Raw genomic sequence first — 22,685 nt, 5'->3', positions numbered from 1 at the left:
AGGGACATGTGGGGGAGGAGAGGAGTGAGTGATTTTGGTCCTGTCTCTGCACTGAGACGAACGTGTTACTGTGAGATTAAACCAGGAGTGTGTGTTTATTAAAGCCATGTACAGGGGGGAAGGGACAGAGGGGGTGGGGGGTGGGTGGGTGTGGGTGGGGGTGGGGGGTTGAGAGACGAGGTAAGAAAAATTACAGACACACTGTTGACCTTTTGGGGGGGGGGGCAGTGGAGGAACCAAAGCTTTGAGTCCAGTGCAGAGCAAGAAAAAACGACCCTGTCCATACCTCTTTACTTCTATGGATAACTTTGTGTTCTTTGCCTGCTTTTCTAATATTTTATTTATGGACTGCATTCAGGTGGTTTATTAGTGTTTCATACAGAGCCGGTTGAGAAGTCCACAAATCATAGAGAGAATAGAAATGCCATGCTTAGCTGCAGTCCCTCCTAATCAGAAAAACAATTCTCCTGGTATTACTGTTAATCAGAGCGCTGCTCCATCACTGCAGAGCATTCACCTGTAGTTTCTTTTCCAGCATAATGGCTGCTTTTATTCTCTTCTCTAATTGCTTGTCGTATCTGTCCCTCTGGCTCTTTGTTTCCACGAGTCGCTCTTATCACCTCACTCTGCTACCATCCACCAGTGTCACGCAAACCACAACACTTCTGCCCAGATCTTTGCGAGGGATGCCCTAAGCCGCGGCATTTTTAATGGTCCCTGTAGGCCTGGCCCACAGTGCCATATGAGTGGCTTTATGGAAGCTATTATTAGTGTTTACTCACTGGCACTTACTGGGTCGACAAGCGTCCTGTGTCTCTCCATGTGCAGTGAGGCACTGTAACCCTGACTTCTGATTTTAATGTTATGGGTACCGCTATGGCTCCGTCTCTTTGCTCAATCGTTAACTCTGTGACCATTTTATGGGGTATTAATTGAGTTGTAATTTTGACTCAATGAAACCATGTAAGAGTTTAATGCTGTTTTAACTTGGGATCTAATTGAAAACAGGCACTAAGCTCTCACGCTTGACACGGTGTCCAATATGACGGAGATGAACTGCTTTTAAAGTTCTATTATTTATTCTTCATTCGACGTGTAAAATAAATAGACAACCCCCCTTAACACAACAAATGTACAGGTCAGCATCGGCACACAGATATATTTTTGCTAACCTTTAACTTAAAACATGAAGACAAATAGTTAAGACACGAACATGTGCACTCATGCATGCACATGCACAAAGGGAGCGAGTCAGAGAGAGGCTTGGATGGCGCTGTGGACTGATCACATTACCTCATCTCACATGTATTTCAGAGGCCTGAAACCTGATATGCATGCAATTGTTATTTTAAATCACCGTCTGGGAAAGTTGGACCCAAGGTCTATGGAGTCACTAACCCTAGGGGGTGGGGGTTTGAGAAGGGGGAGGTGCAGAGACTGGATAGGCCACAGGGGCAGGTGGTACATTGTGAACTGATAAGTCTACGGGTGCAGTTTTCAATGAAGCAAGGAAAAGGTCTTAATCATTAAAAACAATCAGTTATCTTTTCAGTCATACTTGTGTCCACAGCATCGCTACAGTTGGCTTCAAACCTGCCGTGCGGGTCTTTTGTCTCCCCCTTCTGGTGGTGAGAGTAAAAAGAAAAAGCCACACCAATAGTCGTCAATGTTTGCCGATCACTTTCTTTTTTAGACAGTAATCTCTTTTCATCTGGAGCATGAAAAACTTTTCTTGGACCTTTACTACGTTTTTCTGCCATAAGCTCCACGGTACTCCTAATTGCTGTAGGCTACTCTTGTCTTCGTCGCTGCGGTTACTTCCCCGTTCGGCTCTGGCAGGCCAAGCATTGCCGGTCGATGTGAGGCTCATCGCTACCGGTGCGCCAGTGTGGGAATTTCGCCACAGACACCAGATTTAAAACTCCGGTGTACTGTGAAATACGGAGACATTTACCTGGCGCTGATAGGCTTAATCTGCATTGCGTGAGCTCATTTGGCAAGAGCTTGAATGTAGCACATGTTCATTTGTATGTAAAAGCATCGCACTCCAGCTTTGAATTAGGGAGGATTGTATTAAACGTAACCGTATGTTTGTTAGGCCCATAATTGCATTGCTGACTGTGTGCGATGAAGTGGTCGGGTAATTTCCCTCCTCTCTTTCTGCTCTCTCTTTCTCTCTCTCATCTGCCACCTTATCTCTTCTCTTTATCATGTGTCCCAATCTTTGTCCGTATTCGCACCTGCAAGGTTAATGTGCATGTGAAGGGAGAGAATATTGCATGGCGCTGACTTCAGATCCATAAGAATATATTTTACCTCTCCAGGCTGGACAGGCACCATGCCAGAGGCCACTGCATAACTGCTCCTTCCCTCCTATCTTCAACCCAGGTTAATTAAAGTTCCTCATCCCCCCTCAAAGTATGCTTTTAAACAGAGTGCTATGTGTCATTGGATTGTATTTTAGTCCTTTTAATGATGGACTGTGTGTGTGTGTGTTGTTTGTGTGTTGTGTGTGTGTGTGTGTGTGTGTGTGTTGTGTGTTCGTGTGTGTGTTTTGAACGGACATGCTGAAATATTTCATATCATCAGTCGCAGCACACACGCAACCTATTCTGATGCCCACAATTCCTCTGGATGCCTCTCACAACAGCGTTTACCCTTGATATGTTTGATGAATGAAGTATGTGTTGGATGCACAGTATCTAGTTTTGCAGCAGTCGCAGTGCGTAGTATCCTACATGCCCTTAATGGAGTGATTACTATCAGTTATCCCACCCACACAAAGAAGTTGACGTTGCATCACCTGCATAATGAATTCACCAGAAACTTGCCATGATTCGGTTTCAAGTAACCCTACACCGAGGCCAAATGGAAATACTGTAAAAGAAGAGGACTGGGGGTAAATGCGGGAGCTCGATTGTGGATCTCTCTCTTGAACAAGCAACGAAAGCCACAGGCTTCACATTCCTCTTATAATGATGTGTAATACTTTGAATCCAACAAGGTTAAGTATGAGTGGAGTGGGATGCCTGCGGTGGACTTAGATATGGGACTCTGACATCACATTAAGGCAACTTTAGCTCCAACGACTATCAGTGTTAAGTGTTAATGAGTGGGGATGAACAATTACTTGGGGGAGAGTCATGCTTTTATCGCACACACACACACACACACACACACACACACACACACACACACACACACACACACACACACACACACACACACAATTCGAGTGCATGAAAAAAATGCAGACACACGCGCACTCAAAATATATAAGATGTTTCAAACACACAAACATACGCATGTGCATACAAACACAGATGTGAACTGTAACCAGACGAACAGACGTACACACACATACTCCTGCATGCCAACAAGTAAATACTTTGTAACAATACGGCGTATGAAATAATGCTATTATGCAAACAAAAACAAACGTGTTGTGTCGAGGCTCGTGGTAATAATCAGCATCAGGATTTTTTCGGTGCAGCAGAAAAGGAAACTGCCTGTGACCTTCTCTTTTTTAAACTCTCATTTACTTGTCTTTAATTTCTCCTTCTCTTCCTCTTCCATCCCATTGACTCTCTCCAGATCACTGAGCTGTGGCAACTTGCAGGACTGTACTTACTGTAGAGTCCATATATAGAATCCATAAGCATTAAACTTTATTTCATTATTTACTTTATTGGAATTGTTGAAACAGGCTCTGAAATCTGCTGTAGGGCAAATAGCTTCTACGAGGATACTGAAGTTAAGTCCTTTTCTCTGCGTTGCAGTTTCACTCACTTTTTCTCCGCCTTTTTTTTTTTCTCTCTCCCCTTCTCTCCTTTCCTTCTGTGATTTATTGGATGATGATCCCTTCCTCTTCCTCTAAGGGTGAGCCTGTGCTTTGGGCATCCAGCCAACAGGACCTGCTTTAATTGATGTCAGTAATCTGGTCACCTTGAGAGATAGTTAAAAGGGCAAATCTCTATTAGCTTTAGTTTATGGCGAGCAAATTAATACACACACACACACACACACACACACACACACACACACACACAGAGTTTCCCAAGACAACGTGTGGAACGCTGCACACTATGTATGTGAATGTAATACATACTGCAGATATTAGCGACAATTCTCGGAGTGCTAATCTCGTCAACTGCTGTTTGCTGTGCGTAAACATGAAGGTGTAGTCTCTCTGCTGAAGCCCCTGTTCCCTTAAACGCTGTAAGAAATACATTACGACTAGTGCGGAGCCAAGATAAGTTATTTCTGGTTGGATAAGCACAAGGGGATGTATCTGAGGGAGCCAAAAGAATCTACATTAAGGAGAGATATCTGTTAATTAAATCTGTCCCTGCCTGATCTCTATCTGTAACACGTAACTTACACCGCCGCCGCTGCTGCTGCTGTTGCTGCTGCTGTTGCTGCTGGATGAACACACACACATGCGCACAGGCACACGCACACACACACACACACACACACACACACACAAACACTTGCATATTTATACATAAAACTTAAAATCCCACACTTCCCTTTCTATCATGCCATTGTCCGTTGCAGACTGGAGGGGAAACACATTTCCCAGCATAAAGGCACTACAGGGTGGTACAATATATTTTTTCATAGGTAATATTGTCAATTCTTTATAGCACCATAATACCTAATACCATAGCCTTTATGCCCATATTATATGCATAAAGGCTAATGACCCTGCTGCTGGAGACTCAGGCCTCTCAGTCACTTTTCATATGGCGCTCTCTCAATCCACGCCATGAAAAGAGGTTTTCATCACTGTTAAAAAGGTGATAAAAAATCAAGACACTTCAAAACATTTGAAATTATTGTATGTTAAATCAGTACTCTCTTACAAAGAAAACATCGACATGTTGCTTATACAATACAGCATGTTTTGCTTTACAAGAAAGCTTTCATAATGCTTTGTGTGGCCTCACTTTTATTGCTTTTTTTTTTGTTGCGTGTTCAGTTTCTTCTCCATCTTTTTGTCCTCTTTGTACGTGTGTTTTTCTTCTTCTTCTCCTACATCTTCTTGTTCTTCAGCCGCTCAAATGTCTTGGGACTCAGTGTGGTTATTCTTGAGAAGGACAGGGGCTCGGAGGTGACGGGGGGGGGGCTGAAGACTTGGGGTGTATGCGGACCAGATGTCTGGGCTTTCAGGAGGCTGGGGAGGGGCAGCGAGAGAGGACGGCAGAGAAGTGGGGGGACATGGCTGTTCCCAATTACCCTGATCAATGGAAGTAGGGGGGAAGGAGGAGGGGGAAGGGGGGGGGCACTCACCACTGTAAAGAAAGGACAGAGATTGTTAAAAATGAGACAAAAGAGAGTGACGGAAAGATCATGTAAAGGAGGGGACAGTCTTACTTGTGTCATTATGTTTTTTTCAACCTTTTTCTGCCTGACCGAAGTTCCATACAGGTGGAGATAACACTGAACACTGTATGTTTATTTTTGAGGGGATTGCGTTGATTGCAGTAAATATGGACAAAAAACAGCATCTTATTGTGTGTTAAAGACATTCAGAAAGATATCAAGTCTATTTTCAGATTATGTATACAGTAATGACCTTCTGATAAGGTTTTTTTCACATAAGCTTTGAAGCTTGCGCATGATACAAATCGGGGGTTGGCATAAAGTGAAGGTATTCATTAGAGCAGTGTAGGATAGCAATAATGATCGCTTGATTTGCTTCTATAGACTGCCACCATTATTTCATTAGTATGGCTTCAACAACAATAAAAGATCCTGAACTACAAGATGGTTGAGCTCAAGCTGAGGCCCCTGCAGATCAAGTGGTGGCTCTGTTCTGTGTTTTAATTAGGATTATATGTCCTCTTTAAAGGATTCCTTCTCTGAAGCCTTTCCCATTTAGAGCCCTATAGGGTTACACAAGATTAAAAGCACTTTTCCATCTTTAGCCTCTGATACATCTTTGAAATTGTGCGTGGTTGCCTGTCTCTGGAACACTTTATCTCCCCCTTGGAAGGACTGAGGGGTGAGAGGAGGGGTAAGGCGAGGTATGCAGGACTTGACTTTTTTTTTTTTTTAGTTGCCTCATTTGCTTTGTATTTACTTTTAAACATTTAATGACTACGATGTAGATGTTTTGCTGTGGCATTTTCATCTGTATCACTTTGATCGGATGTAAGGGAGTTTCACAATACGCATTATAGCTTTAACGCCACTTTTGATACAACGTGCCTGTGTCCAATCACAGAGATCTTCCCCTGTGACCTCTGACCTTTACTCCTGCGGGTAGAGAAAGAGAAGGCATTGGTTTCAGCGGAGGGAGGGGTTCAGGCTGGCTGTCTCTTGCTGCAGACTGCTCAGTCCCCCACCCCCCTGCCCCCCATCCCCCCTCCTTACATTTTTTTTTTTTTTTGCTTCTTCTTGAAACCAACTTTATTCTAAACACTTGAAAATCCTCCACATGTGCAAGCAATTAGGTTTCACGACTTGCTCTGGATGAGAGAGACCCACAGACATGCACAAGCACACACACACAAACACGGCTAGGCTAGCACATGAAGACTGAGTGGACATGCACTCATTCAAACATGCAGGTACACACACATGAATGCATATATAGGCTTTACTAGGAATATATAATATACTGAAGAAAGTAACATGACATCATGTATTTGATAGATATTCTGCACACACATCGTACCTCAGCATGACCAACAGTTTACTTTTACTGCAACTAGAGAACTTATTGTTTATCCATGCCAATCCTTTCCAATTCTCCATATAAAATGCTTTTAATACCATCTCATGCTTAGCTTAAACTGTAAACATTTGCTTTCCTGCATGTCTCCTCTTGCAATGATGTGTCAGCATCAGCAGAGGTTAGTGTTTGCATCTGAAACTATCCAGTATAAGAACACAACAACACAGCGGAAAACAATCATCTGCTAAACAGAACTGTTCTCTGTTAGTTCCGGTGGAAGAATGTTCAGTGAAGTTCTGTTTGCAGGAACAAAAACGCAGAAAAGCAGGGCCACTGTTTTTTTGGGTTTTTTTGCTCTTGACCCATATAACTACGTATATTAAGCAAAGGGCATCATTGTTGACTGTTACTTAATAAAGAGAGAGCTTACTCTTTGTGAGACTAACTTAGTGGATCAGTCCTCAGTACGCACTTGCAAAAAAATATATAATGGCCTGTATTATCAATCTTTTTCCTGCATATATCCAGTCTGTAATAGATTAATTGTTCCTTCCAGGCTGTACTCAGCTATCTGTCAGAATGTTCTGGGTTCAAGTTAGGTTTACATCAAACTCAACCACTGAAACAGTCACTGGGCCATTATACAAGTACAGTAATTGGACCCTGAGCCAAATTTTTTTTTTGGTGTGCTTACCTGAGCCAAAAACTCCACTGACACATTCAGTTGCATAAGCATGAAGCACTTCTTACCCCAAGAATTTACTGGATGAACAAAATACAAACTGGTGGAAAATATTCTGCTGCAATAGAAAAGACTGTAAAATATCTTCTAACCCTGCCCACTGCCTGGTGCACAGCTGGCCTACATGACGGCAGCTTAACCAACAGCATAGGCCTTATCAATTTTATTTCCATACTGCTGCTTGTTTTCTTATAGTGTACAAATAGATAAACCTTTAGAGTCACGGTCCTCGGGTTATGCCAAGCCTGTGCACGTGCTGAAGCAGTATAGTTTGCGCTACAGCTGACAGTTGTAAATGTTCCACTTTTTGTTGTTTACAAAATAATATTACCGGCACATCAGGATATGGCAGTGCGTCCTCAAGCTGTTTCTGCTGAAGTCACAGATCTGCAGCTAATGAGCAAGAGATGAGACAAAAATGAAAACATGCAATGAGAAACGGTCTGTAAATGAAAAGTAGTGCAATTGTGAAAACGACTCTGGAGGAGAAAAGTGTTTTAGCTATAAAACAAATGTAGGAAAAATAAGCATGTGTAAACTGTCAAAAGATAGTTTTAGAAAACAGCAAGTGTTTTTTTTTTTTTTTTTTTTCATGAACCTTACTGACAATAAACATTTTAATCATTGGTAAAAGATTATCCGCACTACTCATCTTCATACAACTGTTCCTTGAACAAACATCCTTAGTTATGATTGTTTTGCAACAGGCAAACAGACCCATTTCTAGCTGCTTGGCCATTAGAGAGCAGCAGCCTTTGTAAATGCACCACATTAACAACAATTAAGTTTATTTACCAACAGTCATTTGTATACCACAGGCTGATTCCTTAAGTGGCTGTCAGCTGGACATGTGGTTGTGGTCTAAGTGATTTTTATGTACTTTTACCTTTGTGTTGCAGAAAGCTGTGGTGCCGCACTTCGCCAAAATGACCAGCGAATGACCAGCAGGTGGGTGGACTGATGAGCAGACGAGACACTGCTGCTTTTACTCTTAATGACATTTGATGTTTTCTTGAACGGATTTCTGAATATTTTTGTCTGAGCCGATTATGTCTGTTTGATGATGAGTGTGACATGTCACCTTATCAAGACTAAATGGCCAAAGATTCACTGAGGTAACATTGGTGTGATGTGGATAATCATTACATTAATGACACACATTCACATGGAGTGTAATTTAAAAGCAATTATGGGATCAGTAACCTTTTTAATCCAATCATCACCTAGAGTAGGCGCTGTGTGTCATGCTGTATCACCTGGCAAATGGAAACATTAATAAAATGTTAATCAATCACAGAGAGGGGGACTAAGCTGACAGGTAGGTCAGATAGAGTTAACATATTGATAGAGGCGTTGACTCTCTGGGCGAAGCTGGAGGTACGGAGGAGATTCTGTAGAAATATTACATTACACACATCTGCCCAGAATGTGTTCAGGCAGATTTTCCTACCAGTTTAATTCAATATACCTTACACAGTATTTTCCAAAAAGTGCCACACACCATATATAAATAGTAACACAGATGCACACACACACACACGCTCACTCAGACACAGGCCTCCAGTTTTGCCACGGGATGCTGTTTTCCAGCTGTTTAAAACCACGGCTCAAATTAGCTGCTCAGCCATTGGAAGGAAAGGCAGGCAGGATACCAGTAATTACTGTCTGATTGGTAGAGCGGCTGCAATTAGCAAGTTTGAGTCTTGAAGATTTGCATACATATAAAAAGCTGAGGGAGGGAAAGTGTGGTTACTGTAAATACCCTTATAGTTCATTGGTCCACTCCGGGAGCTTGGGTAAATGAAAGATGGTGTAGCTGGACACCTGTGATGCATCAAATCTTAATCTCTACAGGGCAGGACAGTGATGGTCCCATGTGCTATATGCTATATTCAAGTTATGTCATGTATACGCTATGATTGTGTCATCACAGCCAAACCAAGCCAGACATGACACAGATATCGTCCATTAAAAACAGTGCGGAGGAATCTATTTGCTCCCTGTACAGTATCTGTGCGCTTCCACCCCAGCAGCACTGAGGAGAGTCTCAGCAGTGGTCCTCCCTTATCATAGCACATTTAACAGGGGGCTAATCCAATCAGGTGGGATAACAGGGTTGCTCTCTGTGAGTGGAGGAGGATCAGGCGAGTGCTCCTCTGCTTCCCATTAGTGTGTGTCTCTCCAGCCGGGCCTATCCTAATCCCATTTCCCCATCTAAAGCCTTAACCCAAACAAGCACACAGGACAATAATCTCCGGTCACACTCCTGTCGGCTGCCCCGGGCCCGCTGATGCTGCTAATGGACGGCTAGCCAGAGAGATGCCAAGAGACTGCAAGGGGGGGGGGCTAGATGTGGTTTGTTCAGCCAAGGACCCACAACATCCACAGCCTTCTCTTTGTTTACAACTCCTCCATTGTTTTTCTCTTTTTGTCTTCAGTAATATTGTATATCTGTTGCTGGTTTGTGTTTCCTCTGCACTACCAAACACATTTAACCACAGAGAAAATCTGGTCTTTGCAGAGATCATTTTTCAATTGAGCGTGTCAACAGAATTGTTTTCATAAATACATTTGATTATAAATAACCATACTCATTGCCACGAGAGCTGTATAAAAACTACAATGTGAAGTTAAAGGAATTGGTACAGATTTGTGGCATGGTCAGGAAAGTCGTTTGATGTTTTTTCAGATTTGAGACAAAGGAAAAAAAGACAGAGAGAGAGAAATACTGGGAGAGGTGGGGGGGGGGGGGGGGCTTTGGCTCTGTATCCCCGTCTTTCTGTCCCTGTTGACGGCACATGTGCCCCAGATGCAGGGTCCCGATCCAAACCCATGCTCATCCAGACGCCACCCCGAGTGTCTCAGATCACTTACACACTCTCCAAGGACCTTGGAAAAAACTGCCTCATCCACATTTCTCATTTCTTTTGGTTTCCATAAGAAAAATGTAACCCCAACTTCCTAATGAATTCCAACTGAAATATGGTTGGTGCAACAGCATGTACCTCAAACAAGACTTTTCAGCTCAGCATTTTCATGTTCCATATGGAAGATATTAGTTTCCCCTTATGCCATTGTACAAATTTGAGCATTCTGTTTCATTTTCTAGGGATAAGGTGGAAAAACGAACGAAGAAATAGGAAATCAAATAAACAGTGCCACTTTTATTTTTTGCTTTTATTTTTTTTTATTTGCTCATTTGCCCATTTTGGATAAACCTCAGAGTATCAGAATAACTCTTGGCCCTCATCACCTTCATCTTTACCTATTTTCTTTATCCACCCCCACTTTACTATCTTCAGCCAGTTGAATGAATGACTAAATGTTAAAGGTGCTCTTTGTGTTGTGCTTTTTGTGTGTGTGTGTGTGTGTGTGTGTGTGTGTACACAGCTGGCAGCTGTGCCAGATCACAGCTATTAGACTAAATCAATTATGAGGCTGAGTTTTTTTTTCCTCATACCTGAATCCAGTGGATGCTCACTTTATCTTATTGAAGGAAGAATTATGTTTGAAAGTTGAACATTATTGAGTCTTCAGCAATTTTTTATTGGCTCAGTTTGAAGCAACTCGGTATGTGTACATTTATTGCCAAGGAAGTAGTATGGCGTTCCTATCCTGCAGTTAAAAGTAAAGGAGTTGACATAGAGATTGCTAGATGGGTGATACTTTGAAACCAGAGACCTGTTTTTTTGTATGATAAGCATATTTATGACATAGTTTGCATGTATGAATGAGCTCTCAAATGTAAATGACAAAATAGGTAATTTGTCAATGTATTCCAAAATGACATATGTTTGGTTAAGGTTGGTTGGTTAAGATTTGTCAATTTAAAAACTTTGTTAAAGGGGCTATTTGTAAGTTTTCTTTGCTGCTGCATGTGGCTTCTTGCTCAGAGCAGGTTGTGGTAATTGTCGCTTGACAAGAGCTTCGGCCATCGATGCGTTTACAAGTGTAGAGGTTATAATACTCCCTCTGAGCAGCGTTATGTCTTTATGGCAGATTGGAGGCTACAGTGAGTCGCTATCAGAAAGTGATGAGATGGGCCGAGGCTAGCTGGTTAGAGTGCTAACTTCAGTAGAAGAAAAGCCATGACAGAGACCAGAGTTAAAGTTGTCGTTGCTTGTCACTGCTGGATACAGCACTTGGCGAGTAAACGGATGAAGTTTGATGCTGAACTTGCAACGTTTCTTCTAGACTGGTATAAGTAAAAAGCTGTTAATGTTAACGTTGGCTATGTACCAATACCAAAAGTTATAAATAGCTCCTTTAAGGTTGGGCAAAGAATGTGACCGTGGTTGTACAGAATCAGGATTTCCATGGTAAAAGAAGCAGGAAGTTAAATTGATGTGTATGCAAGCAACTGCCTAACCCTACACACAAACACAAAGCTTAACTCACTTGTATTTTCAGGAGCTTTCAATTGCATCTCACAATCTTCCTCAGCAGATGGAGTTGTCACTATATGACGAAACTGTACGTTTAGAAATACAGTGTGAGTTTAAACATGCAAGGAGGCATAGATTTGTTTCAAGTTGAGCAAAAAATCTACGCATCCTGGGGCTTTAAGAAAGAGATAGACGAGCAGAGAGAGATAACAGACAGAACTAGAGTTTATGGTGAGTTCAGTCAGAGGTTGAGCTCAACACGAGCAGACAAGCGCACTCCCACAGAAACGGTCAGTACATCCATTGCTAGCCAGCTTAAAGCTAATAAACACAAACCGTCCAACAATGAACAGATGAATATTGTCATTGCTTTCTGTCTGAATACAGCTTAAGAATGGAACTTCAGTCATGTGAAGACAGGTAGTTGTTACACATGGGGCGAGATCAGCCTATCTGTTCAAAGATGGTCTTTGCCAATGGACATGAATGGTCTGAAAGCTAGTATGTGTACTTTGACTTTTTGGTAAAACTACTGTTTTCTAGCTCAGTAATGAACGTTAACTCTCAGTGATGAATTTAGGTCTAACATTCATTTGCCATATTGCAAGGTTTGCTCCACTAAGTCCTGGGAAAAATGGCTAGATGTTTGGCTCTTGTCAAGAGCCACTTTACTTTCATGCTGGAGTGAAGTAGCTTTAATGGCTTGTTTGAGCTTGTGTACTGGGATGGGTTGACACAATATTTTAGTATATTGGGTGCTGAAGAGCCATTGGTAAAGTCTCTGTGGGATTAGCACCAGCAACCCTTGATTCAGTGGTAATATCAAAACTGTTGCTCAGTGGAGCTTTAATCAACACTAAGAATGTTGGAGAAGCTTATGGTCTCAATTAGGCACATCTCTCTGAATCATCCCTCAAATCTCCATGATAATTTTGTCAACTAGAGATGACTGCTGTTGTTAATTTACTTAGCATCGGCTAATGACTGCATGGCAAAAAGCTTGCTGTGTTACTGGCAAGCTAAATAGCACAAGTCTACTTGAGGAAAAAAAAAGAATCATCAAAATTATTCTAAATTGTTCCAAAATTGTTGACAGCTGTGGAATGTGGTAGTAGGAGAAAAAGTTCAGCCATGTAAATCATCAGTGGCAATCAGGTTTTCGAGTCAGTCATGTCACAAAGTATTGCCTTAGTTTACTCACCAGTTTCACTTCAGTGTTCAGCACAGGCAGAAATTCATTTTAAAACACCCCAGAGCCACCAGTTTATTCACCAACAACTGCCTCAATTATCCATTATGTATCTCATCTGGCAACAGCAGTTAGCACTCTGTCCACCCACATGTAAACCAGTTTAAAGGCTGTGTACAGCCCACATCAATCAATCAGGTGGTTAAAGTAACAGATGAGTTTGGGCCATTGAGTCTACCAGGTGGATTTGTACAAAGCTGTAAGGTAGTACTTAGAGCCTGAACTCAGGGCAAGAAAGTCTGAAGGACAGTATGTGCAAAGGTGTTTGGGGAGACACGCTGCTGAAGTTTTCAGGATGGTTGCTTTGTATTTGCTTTGTATACTGGCACAGCTACTTCTTTAATTTTGCTCAAACTTTTTTTTTTTTTGTACACATATCAAGAAGACTAAAAGTCCAAAGCCATGCCAGTGTCTCTTGTGGTGCTTTGAGCCAAATGCCAACATCAGCATGCCAAAGATTAGTTCCAGCCTCACCCCTTAAACAGAGAAATATCAGAAATATATTTTAAAACTAAAATCTCATTCATAACCTGGCAAGTCACCGTAACGATAAAATTAATATGCCGTATCATCTCAGTCCGCAGTTCCTCTTCCCAAGTTTTGCCTTTTACTGACACCTGTATTCATCTGTTTGAGTTTCCTACCCTGCGTGATTATTTTACAAAGCCTTTGTTGTTGTGACTACCTATAAATGGAGAGAAGACATGTACTCCAACAGAACTTTTTCACTGACTCCACCACAAGTTGAGGGGTCAGCTTGGTTTCCAAACGAGTGGGTTGTCTTTGTCATAGATACTGTAATAAGATTAGATGTTAAGTAAATTAATTTATGAACCCTAATCAGTTTCTGGCATAAAACCTTGTTGTTACATATTTGCTGACGGTCTCAGTAAATAGCCTACGGTAACTATCTTTATTATCCAGCCAGCTTGGCATAGCTGTAAGTTTGACTTGGCTCGTGACCTCAGGGAAAACATCACTCATAGCTGTGGGTGAGTTATCGTTGACTTTCGAATGATGGCGGTACAAATATCGTATCCAGCTATTTTCAAGCCAGCGACACTGAAGCATCTGTTCTTATGCTGACAATCTGTCTTGGCTGAACATCAGACAGACAGGCAGCCATGTGATTGTTGTCAAATATCACTCCAATAGAAATGCCCAGCAACCACAGTGGCAATGCTACAGCATTAGTGGTCTAACATCTCTGCTCTGCTATCTTGGGTGTGTGCCGACACATATTTGCAACGTTTCTTGCTGAAATTAAGGGTTATAAAGATGACCACTCATTTATTTTCCATCCTGCTTCCTTATTGAATTTTACATTGATGTAACCTGAGGGAATTCTGAATGCACTGACTACTCCCTCACCTGTGAAAGTGTTGTCTGTTTGTCAAAGAGTTTCAGAAGAAGTCTTGAACTACATTTTGTTCTCTGTGTTTTAGGACTTAAATATCTAGACATATGTGAGAGAATATATATATATATATATATATATAAATATATATATATATATATATATATATATATACCTCACAAGCTGTGTAGGCCTGTGAGATCATCAGCCTAATTGATGTACCTGAGCAATCAGACGGTACACCAGCTATTTATCTGCTGTTGTTTCCTTGTCACATCTGCCTGCTCCTGATGATGGTTTTAAAGTAAAACCCGAAGCTTGAGAAAACTGCCACCATGCCTTGGGCTGACTCTAATAAGTTTTGAATATAAGTGGATCTCCTGGTATATAGTGTATCACTGTGCTACTTAGTGGAAAAAATAGGTCCCTATGGGAAACTGTTATGATTTTAAAAAATAGCTACGCTACCCAAAAGCTAAATGTAGTTCAGCACACAAAGTGCCACTACTCCCAAACACTGTTTATCCTCTGCTTATATAAATGCTCATCTTCTGTGTATGGCATTTTCAAATATCAAACTTTTACTCAGAATAGTATGTATATGAAATAACACTTGGCATTTCATGGTTGGGAAGTCTCGTCATCTCCAACTGTTAAGGAACTGCTTTTGCCAACAGACCGGTTTGGGGCCTGTGGATCAGTTTCCTGATGCTCCCCTTTCAAAATATACACAGTGGTCTCAATGGAGGCGGCACTGTACGCATGAGGGCAGAGAGAGAAAATGATGGAGGGGGGAGTTGATGGAGGAGGAGAGTTTGGCCCTGGAAGTCTCCACCTGGTGGGGTGGTTGAGGGCCAGCAAGGAGCCCCCACAGTACACAAAGCTTGCCTTGTGTGAGATAAGCAGCGGGCACTGGGAGGGCCCAAGGCACTATTTTCACAATCAGAGCCAGTTTGTTTTCTTTAGGCCTCAGAGCCTGAGCCTGTCAGGAGAACAGCATGCTGGCAGGGCTGGAGGTTGTGTTGGGTAGCACCGTTAGGGGAGAAAGGGGGTCTCCTACAGGGTGGGCTAGGGGTTTCAGGGGCTCCTCAACATTTACCTCTTAATTTACTTTATTTGTTTACTTAACTGATCCCTTACTAGACAGATTTCCAGTTTGACTTGAACATGTACCTGATGCTTCAGTGTTAAAATCCTTACTGTATGACATAGTTATTAAAAAAAGAAGAGCTTTATATTCTTATTTTAAACAAATAATATGAGGAATTATATACTAAGTTCAAGAAATCTGTATAATGCCTATGAAACTTTTAAGAATATACTCATCAAACCTTCTGTATAATAATTACACTAAAACTTTAAAAGCAGCTCTAGTGCTGCAACAATAACGTATCAATATTCAGATTTTTGGTTCAAAAGTGAGTTTTAGGGCATGTTGGTTAATGCTCTAATAGATGCTGCACATATTTTCATCTAACCTCCACCATGCAAACTCCACTGCTAATGTTTCTGTTTCTTTTATTTTTTTTTTCTTTTGGCAATAAACTTGTGGTGTAATATTATGAGTGTTTATAGAGAAAAGCCACAGTGTAAAAGACTCAGAGTTATAAGAATGTTTCCTTGGTAAAGACTAGTTGGAAAATGATACTAAAACTTAATTAGAAACAGTTGCTTTACTGTTTTGAAGATGAGATGCCTAGAGCAAGTATTGTGAGACGACTAGTTTTACCCAGAATTAAAAAAAGAAGAAGAAAAAAGAAAAGAGAAGTAATATTCAAGGAAAAGAGATTTTTCATAAAAAAAAAGTGGCTACAGTTATGGAACCGCACTATGAAGCCATTCCCATGATTATTTTGAGTGCTTATCTGATTTTAAGTTAATTTCTCATTAGGTACTAGTGGCGTATAAGGAATGCTCCAAACCTTGTGTTGGGATTATTTAAAAGTGGTTTCTCTGCAGGCAGATTTCATGATTTTTCTCCCCATTCCACAGTGTGTCTTGGCCCATCAGAGGAGGTTGGCCGCCAGGACTCCTCTCAGCTCGCTCCCTGAAGACCCCTGGCTCCACAGAAACAGGAAATGGTAATAGTATTGCAGTGCTTTTCCTCCCCCTATCTGTATCCCCATTTCTCTCTCCCTCTCTCTCGCTCTCTCTCTCTGAATGAACAAAAAACAGACGTGTAATAACATATATGTGTGGAAAAATGGCCCTAGACCATAAAATAAACCAAAGGGTACACATTGTGTTTTTTCACTTTCTTCAAATATAAAAAAAATGCTTTTACTATATGCCATATAATCAATCAATTAAACACAGTTTTGTTTTGTTTTTTAAATCCTGAGTTTGTTGTACGCACGTCTAGCCAGTAGTTTCCACCAGCAGAGAATTGGAAAAATCAGATTTTTGTTTCTTGCTGTCAGGCAGTGCAGCGGATCGGAAAGTTGCTTCGCATATTTAGTTTGTTCTCGGTAGCGGTCGTCAAGCAGAGGGTCAGTTGTGTCTGTTTGCACCACAGACTTGCGCGGTCTCTCCACAGGTGGATGACCCTCTCCACCCCACCTCCCCCACCTCCTCCACCCCCACCCTGCCTCCAAGTGTTTATGAGTCACTTCACCCCTGGCCAAGCATGTGGTGAAGCCACCCAGCTCCAGTCATATCAATGGGATCTGCTAACTAGCCCCCATGGACGCTGCCAGGTTTTTATAGTAAATCGTGGAGCAAAACCACAATTGACTAAAAAGAGATAGGCTTGCTCTGACTTCACAGCATTTTGCGGTCTACATTTCCCTTTGAGTTTTTTTTTTTTCTTTAGAGTTCTTTGCCTTCTCTTTTTTCCTTTCATCCTAATTTAATATGCAGCTGGATTCACCATTCCTCCTAATAGTTTTCTTTGTTTTAGCCTTTTAAAAACAGCGTTTTATCGTTTCAGCTTTCCATTGGAAGATTTATTTTTCATGAAAGCCTTAATGTGTTCAAGAAGTCCCAAAGTTTGCTGCTTTAATGGTGCGGCTGCAAAAAACCTTCAGACATTTTCAGTCCTACAGCACAGTCTTATAGGCTGTTGTCCACACCTTAGTGTATCCAGCTAAATATGATCACCATACGCCATTTTTCTTTTAGAGAGGTTGCAGTGAAGGCACAAGATAACCCCTGTGGAGCACAGATGTGGATGGCTCAAGCCAAAAGCACCAGTTCTCTTTGCCAAAATACAACCATAAAAATCTGCCTGCAATAAGTAACCATGAAACCAAAATGCCTCTTTTCCTATAACAGAACTGTGGGATCTGCCCCATCAACCGTGAACCTGAGTTACACAGGGGAACTCGAGGGGAGTGCTGAGGCCTGACTGGGCTGAAAACCATCTGGGAGGCTGAGTTTATACTGGACAAAGAAATCTGCACACAGAAGTCGTAAAACATAGCGTATACTTGCACACAGATTCTTACAGGGACATTCAGTTTTGTGAGGCGTACATCCCACACAGGTGCCATCTGTAAATACAGACACAGTACATAACATTCTTGTAACCTTTCCTCAGACCACACCTTACACTGATATCCATTTTTGGCATTCCAAAACACATAAGTGTAGTGCAGAATGTTGCTGCCAAGGGTTTCTCAGTCCAGTGCCCAACTCCACAGCTCTCAGCCTGGGCAGAGGAGGGAAAAGTACTGGGCGTCTGTTCTTGTTCCCAGGATTGGATTCACTGCACTGCACTTTACCCCTGTGGCTACTCTCAAAATGCCTGTTAGGTGCTTGGCAGAACTGCAACATTTTCATTTTCATCTTATGTCTGTTCAACGTAGTGATGGATCAGACAAATACCTGCTCAGAGCTGTGTGTATATGTTAATGTACAGTTTTTCTTATATTTTAGATGTAGTGGCTTGACTGTTTTTATTTTATTCATCAACTACACTTTAAAGGAAAAAGTTGCAAACAGTTAAAAGCAGCATTATGGAACGTCTTGTTGATGAGCGCGCCTCCTGATGCAGAGCATACTGTAATTGATTGTAAAGTGTGGTACAAAAAAATGGACCAGTAAAACGATGGCTTTCCAAAAATAATTTTCAAAACCAACTGACTAACTTAACCCGCTGAGGTCGATGGATGTTTCTATTAATATCCCTGCGATAGTACAGAGTAGAAATATGGTTTAAATGTTGTTAGAATCTGTAGACTGTCCACTTTCCCTTACATATTCTTGTGAGATCATACGTGACTCATAGCCTATAAAATTTGGTTAAATTAGAGTCACAGACAACATTACGACTCAGTGATATCACAATATTTAATTTTAGACATTTGTCCATTTGTTATCCATTTATCTACTATTTTACTCATATATTGCACTATTTTTATGAACCTGTTGACTTTGGTAAACCCATTTTAAGCACCAAAATAATTCATAAAAGGTATGTTTTCACAAAATCTTTGAAGAATTTCAAAAACTAGGCTTCAAGTTTTAAGCATTTGGGCCAAATGATCTCTTTGCACATGAAGTGCTCTTCGACAAGTACCCTTTAAAAGGTGAATTTAAGAAATAATGTAGAAAGTCGAGAAAATGCCCTTAGACCTCAGAGGGTTTTAAAATGTATTGCCATTGGCAAAAAAAATGTTTTACATAAATCCTTTTGAATTTGGTGGAGAGAACACAAAGCACTGTTGTTATATGCTACTTTCAGGTAGACGAATTTGAACTTTTTGAACACTTTGTGTAATTTCATGTACAGACAACATAAAACACTATTTTATTTCATTTGTTAATGTTTAATGGATAGGAATGAATGAAGATTTTACACCATAGATTCACATCTTAACACGTCTTCAGTGAGGGAAACCTGAATGGAACATTTTGTCTTTATGTAATAATATGCTAATTCTCTTAGTGCATTGAGGTTGGCATAGTGAGGCCTTCATTGAGTTCGCTGCTATAGCAACACACACTCCACCTTCTCAGGTCTCTCCTCTCTTTCTGTCTCTGACACACACCACAGACGCACACACACACACACACACAGTGTTGCTGTGCGGGAGTTTACTCATGTAATGTGACCTGGAGGGGTGCCAAGGAGCCCAGGGAAGGTCCGTGGCCTGAGGCCTGCCGACACCTCTCCCCAGCCCTGTTGAAATGTTTATTTATAACTCTCTTCCAGCTCCACCTCCCCCTGTCGTCTGCCAGCCGCCATGCCAATCCAAACACACTAGGCCTCTCCAGACTGATCCAGAGCATGATTTCAGAAAGAAGAGAACCCTTTCCCCTCTTTTTCCCCCTTCTCGTGCCCAAACTCTCCCACCCTTTCCTCCCTCCCTCTCCCTCTGTCTCAGTGTGTCTTCCAAAGAGTAACGCTCAGGGAGAGGAGAACTGAGTAGAGACAGAAGGGAGAGGAAAGGAAAGGGAGGGAGGGATGGATGGATAGAAGAAAAGAGGGAGGGGGCAGAGGTGTACTCCATCCAGCATGGGCTGCTAAATTGGTTTCAGAGCAGCAGTTGGACTCCGGGGATGCACGGCACACACTGCCGACTAGCTGTGTTTGCTTTTGTGGGGTGTAGGAAATCTGATCTCCATCCATGTAGCCAACCCACATCCCACATCCCACCCATCACTACCACCAAGAATGAAAGGAGCTATGAGGACAGTCACCCTAAAACAGGTATCATTGATACTCTAGTAATAAGAATAACAAACATTAAATCCGAGTGTGGAAAAGTCCATATTTCACTAAAATGCTGAATGGTTACATCATATCACATGAACCATCTTTGTTACAGGCAGGAAGTCACATGTGTGTGGAAGGTTGGATGACATGTTAAGTCCCTGGTGGGCCCAAGGCGGAAGGCTCTCTAAATAGGTTTAATTGGGCCAGGCCTAACAGTGCCATGCAGTCACTGCCAGACAGACACAGGGCTACAGGGAAAAGCAGAGCACCCAAGAGACCTCAGGCACTGTGTCCCTGTATCTGACTTGGTGCTGCTGTGTGGCTCATTTGGTATACTCACAGTTTAAGGACACACTGCTTACACATGGCTATGTCCAAGGGAGCTGTGCCAAATTACCAATACCAGTTGTTTATCTAAAAAACATGCTCATACAGCAGAGCTATGATTGGTTTGTTGCCCAAGGCATAACTCGAGCTCTCAAAAGTGGGAATTGTTTACCTCCTTGTGCCTGTGCGTGTTTGTGTGCTTGTTTATGTGTCTCTGTTTATGCGTAAGTGCATTTGTCTGAATGCCTTAGCATAGGCATCTTGGTAACAGCCCTCTCCAGTACAGCCACCAAGGTCTGTTACATCCCCTGCAGCGAATGGTAAAATGTAGATCAGCCATAACAAAACTGAAATGTGTACCATATTATTTGCACTCGATAAATGAAGCTAGTGTCTGATGAATAATATATGATGTGTCAAATATTTATTCAATCAACAAAAATGAAAAAGCAGGAACATGAAGACAGACACATATATGTGTAAAATATACAGTATATATATATACAGTATATTGTAATAGACAGCAGTACAATTAAAGCAGTCATCCTCAAGACAGAGAAGGGACTTAATGTGGTGTTAAGGCCACAGTGCTGCTTTGATGCGCAAGCCACTTTCATCTAAATTTGTGCATGTGTCTCGTTTCTGTCTCGCTCTTTCACACATATTATACATACAGAAACACACACACACACAACCACATGCAAAAATATACCCGTGTTCAGGGCAGATACTCATTTCTCTCTCAGACAGTTTGCTTGCCTTGCATCCGAATGGACTTGTCTTATATCGCATGTGTATATGATGACAAATCCAACATTTAATTTACTCTGCCTTTTTGCAGCGCACACCAACTTCTTTTATTTAATAAATGATCATGCTTTAAAAGCAGCCAAGTGTTGAGTGAACCGCTACACACACTAAAACACCTTCTGTTAGAGCAAATGGTTGCGTGCGAGGTTTGTGTGTTCGCGAGCGTCCAAGTATGAGTGTGCGTACATTCAGCGAGTTGATTTGAGTTGAGTGTGCGGTTGTGGGTTCCTGTGTGTGCATTTGTGTGTTTATACTCTTGTTTGTGTGTTTGTCATGAGTAAGTCCTGGGGGAACGTGGTCTCCACAGTAACCGTCTCTCTTGGTGGTCCATCATTAATAGTCAGTCTGATGTTGATGATTTAGCTTCAGTTAAAAAAAAAAAAAAAAAGGGCGTAGTCAGATCAAGTGAAATCCCATAAAATCATTTAACAACGCAGCATAATAAACAGCTTGACAAGTAAATAAATAATCAGTGAATCAAGAGGTCAGTTAGAGCAACCTTTTTTCAGGCTGTCTTGTCTGTGTGTGTGTGTGTGTGTGTGTGTGTGTGTGTGCGTGTGTGCGTGTGTGTGCGTGTGCGTGCGTGCATTCACGTATTTGGTGTTTGTTTTTCCTCTTTGTCTCATCTCTCCCCCCACCTCTCTTGAGTGAAGAGAAATTGAGAAACCAATCTAAAATCCATCAGGACTTCCCTGCCCACAATCCCCTCACCCTCAACTCCTCCTACCCCCCACCTACCCAGCACCCAACACGCCCACAACCCCCCCACTCCTGTTTTTTGTGTCGCAAGCGTCTGGAAATTGGATGAGATGTTCGTTTAGCGGGCAGCTGGTCTGGGGCCGATATGAATTGCGTTTCCCCACGCCAGAAAAGGTCAAGCCCCCTCGCCTTGACGGAGTGCATCGGCCTATTGAGTGGCGCTTTAGTCCATTTACCAACAGCCAATGGCAAGGCGGCAGAGGGGAGAGAGGGAAGCACAGCACTCTGTGTAGAAGAGAGAAAAGAATGGCAGCACGTCAGATATAAATTCATTGTTTCTCATCACCCAGCTGGGGCAGGAATGGCTGGGAGTGATTGCTGGGATGGGGGAAGTGAGGTAGGAATATTACTGTCTGAGTAGGCAGTGTCTGTGTGAGAGAAGAGATGAGCGCCCCTCTTTCCCCACCACTGGCTCCACATTCAGCCTCGCTGCCCAGCATTTTGAAAAACGTTGTTTAGAGCTTACATTACCTGTGAAACACCCAAATGAAAATCAAATGACGTGGCCTCCATGAGAATTCGCTCAATAGAGTGAGCGTTCAAAGGAAAATAAAATAGGTTGGTGCCCCTCACGTCAAACCTCCAGAAGTATATCTTTATATTTAAAGAGAAGAGGAAATGATGCCACAGTGCAGTTGATGCCTTTGTTAAAAGAAAGAATATATTCCAAAAGCTAAAAATAGAGACAGTTAATAGGTTGGTTATGTGCTGA

Source organism: Seriola dumerili, unplaced genomic scaffold (genome assembly GCF_002260705.1).
Source record: "Seriola dumerili isolate Sdu_G_001 unplaced genomic scaffold, Sdu_1.0 BDQW01000017.1, whole genome shotgun sequence".
NCBI lineage: Eukaryota > Metazoa > Chordata > Actinopteri > Carangiformes > Carangidae > Seriola > Seriola dumerili.
Note: the sequence above shows the minus strand (reverse complement) of the source record.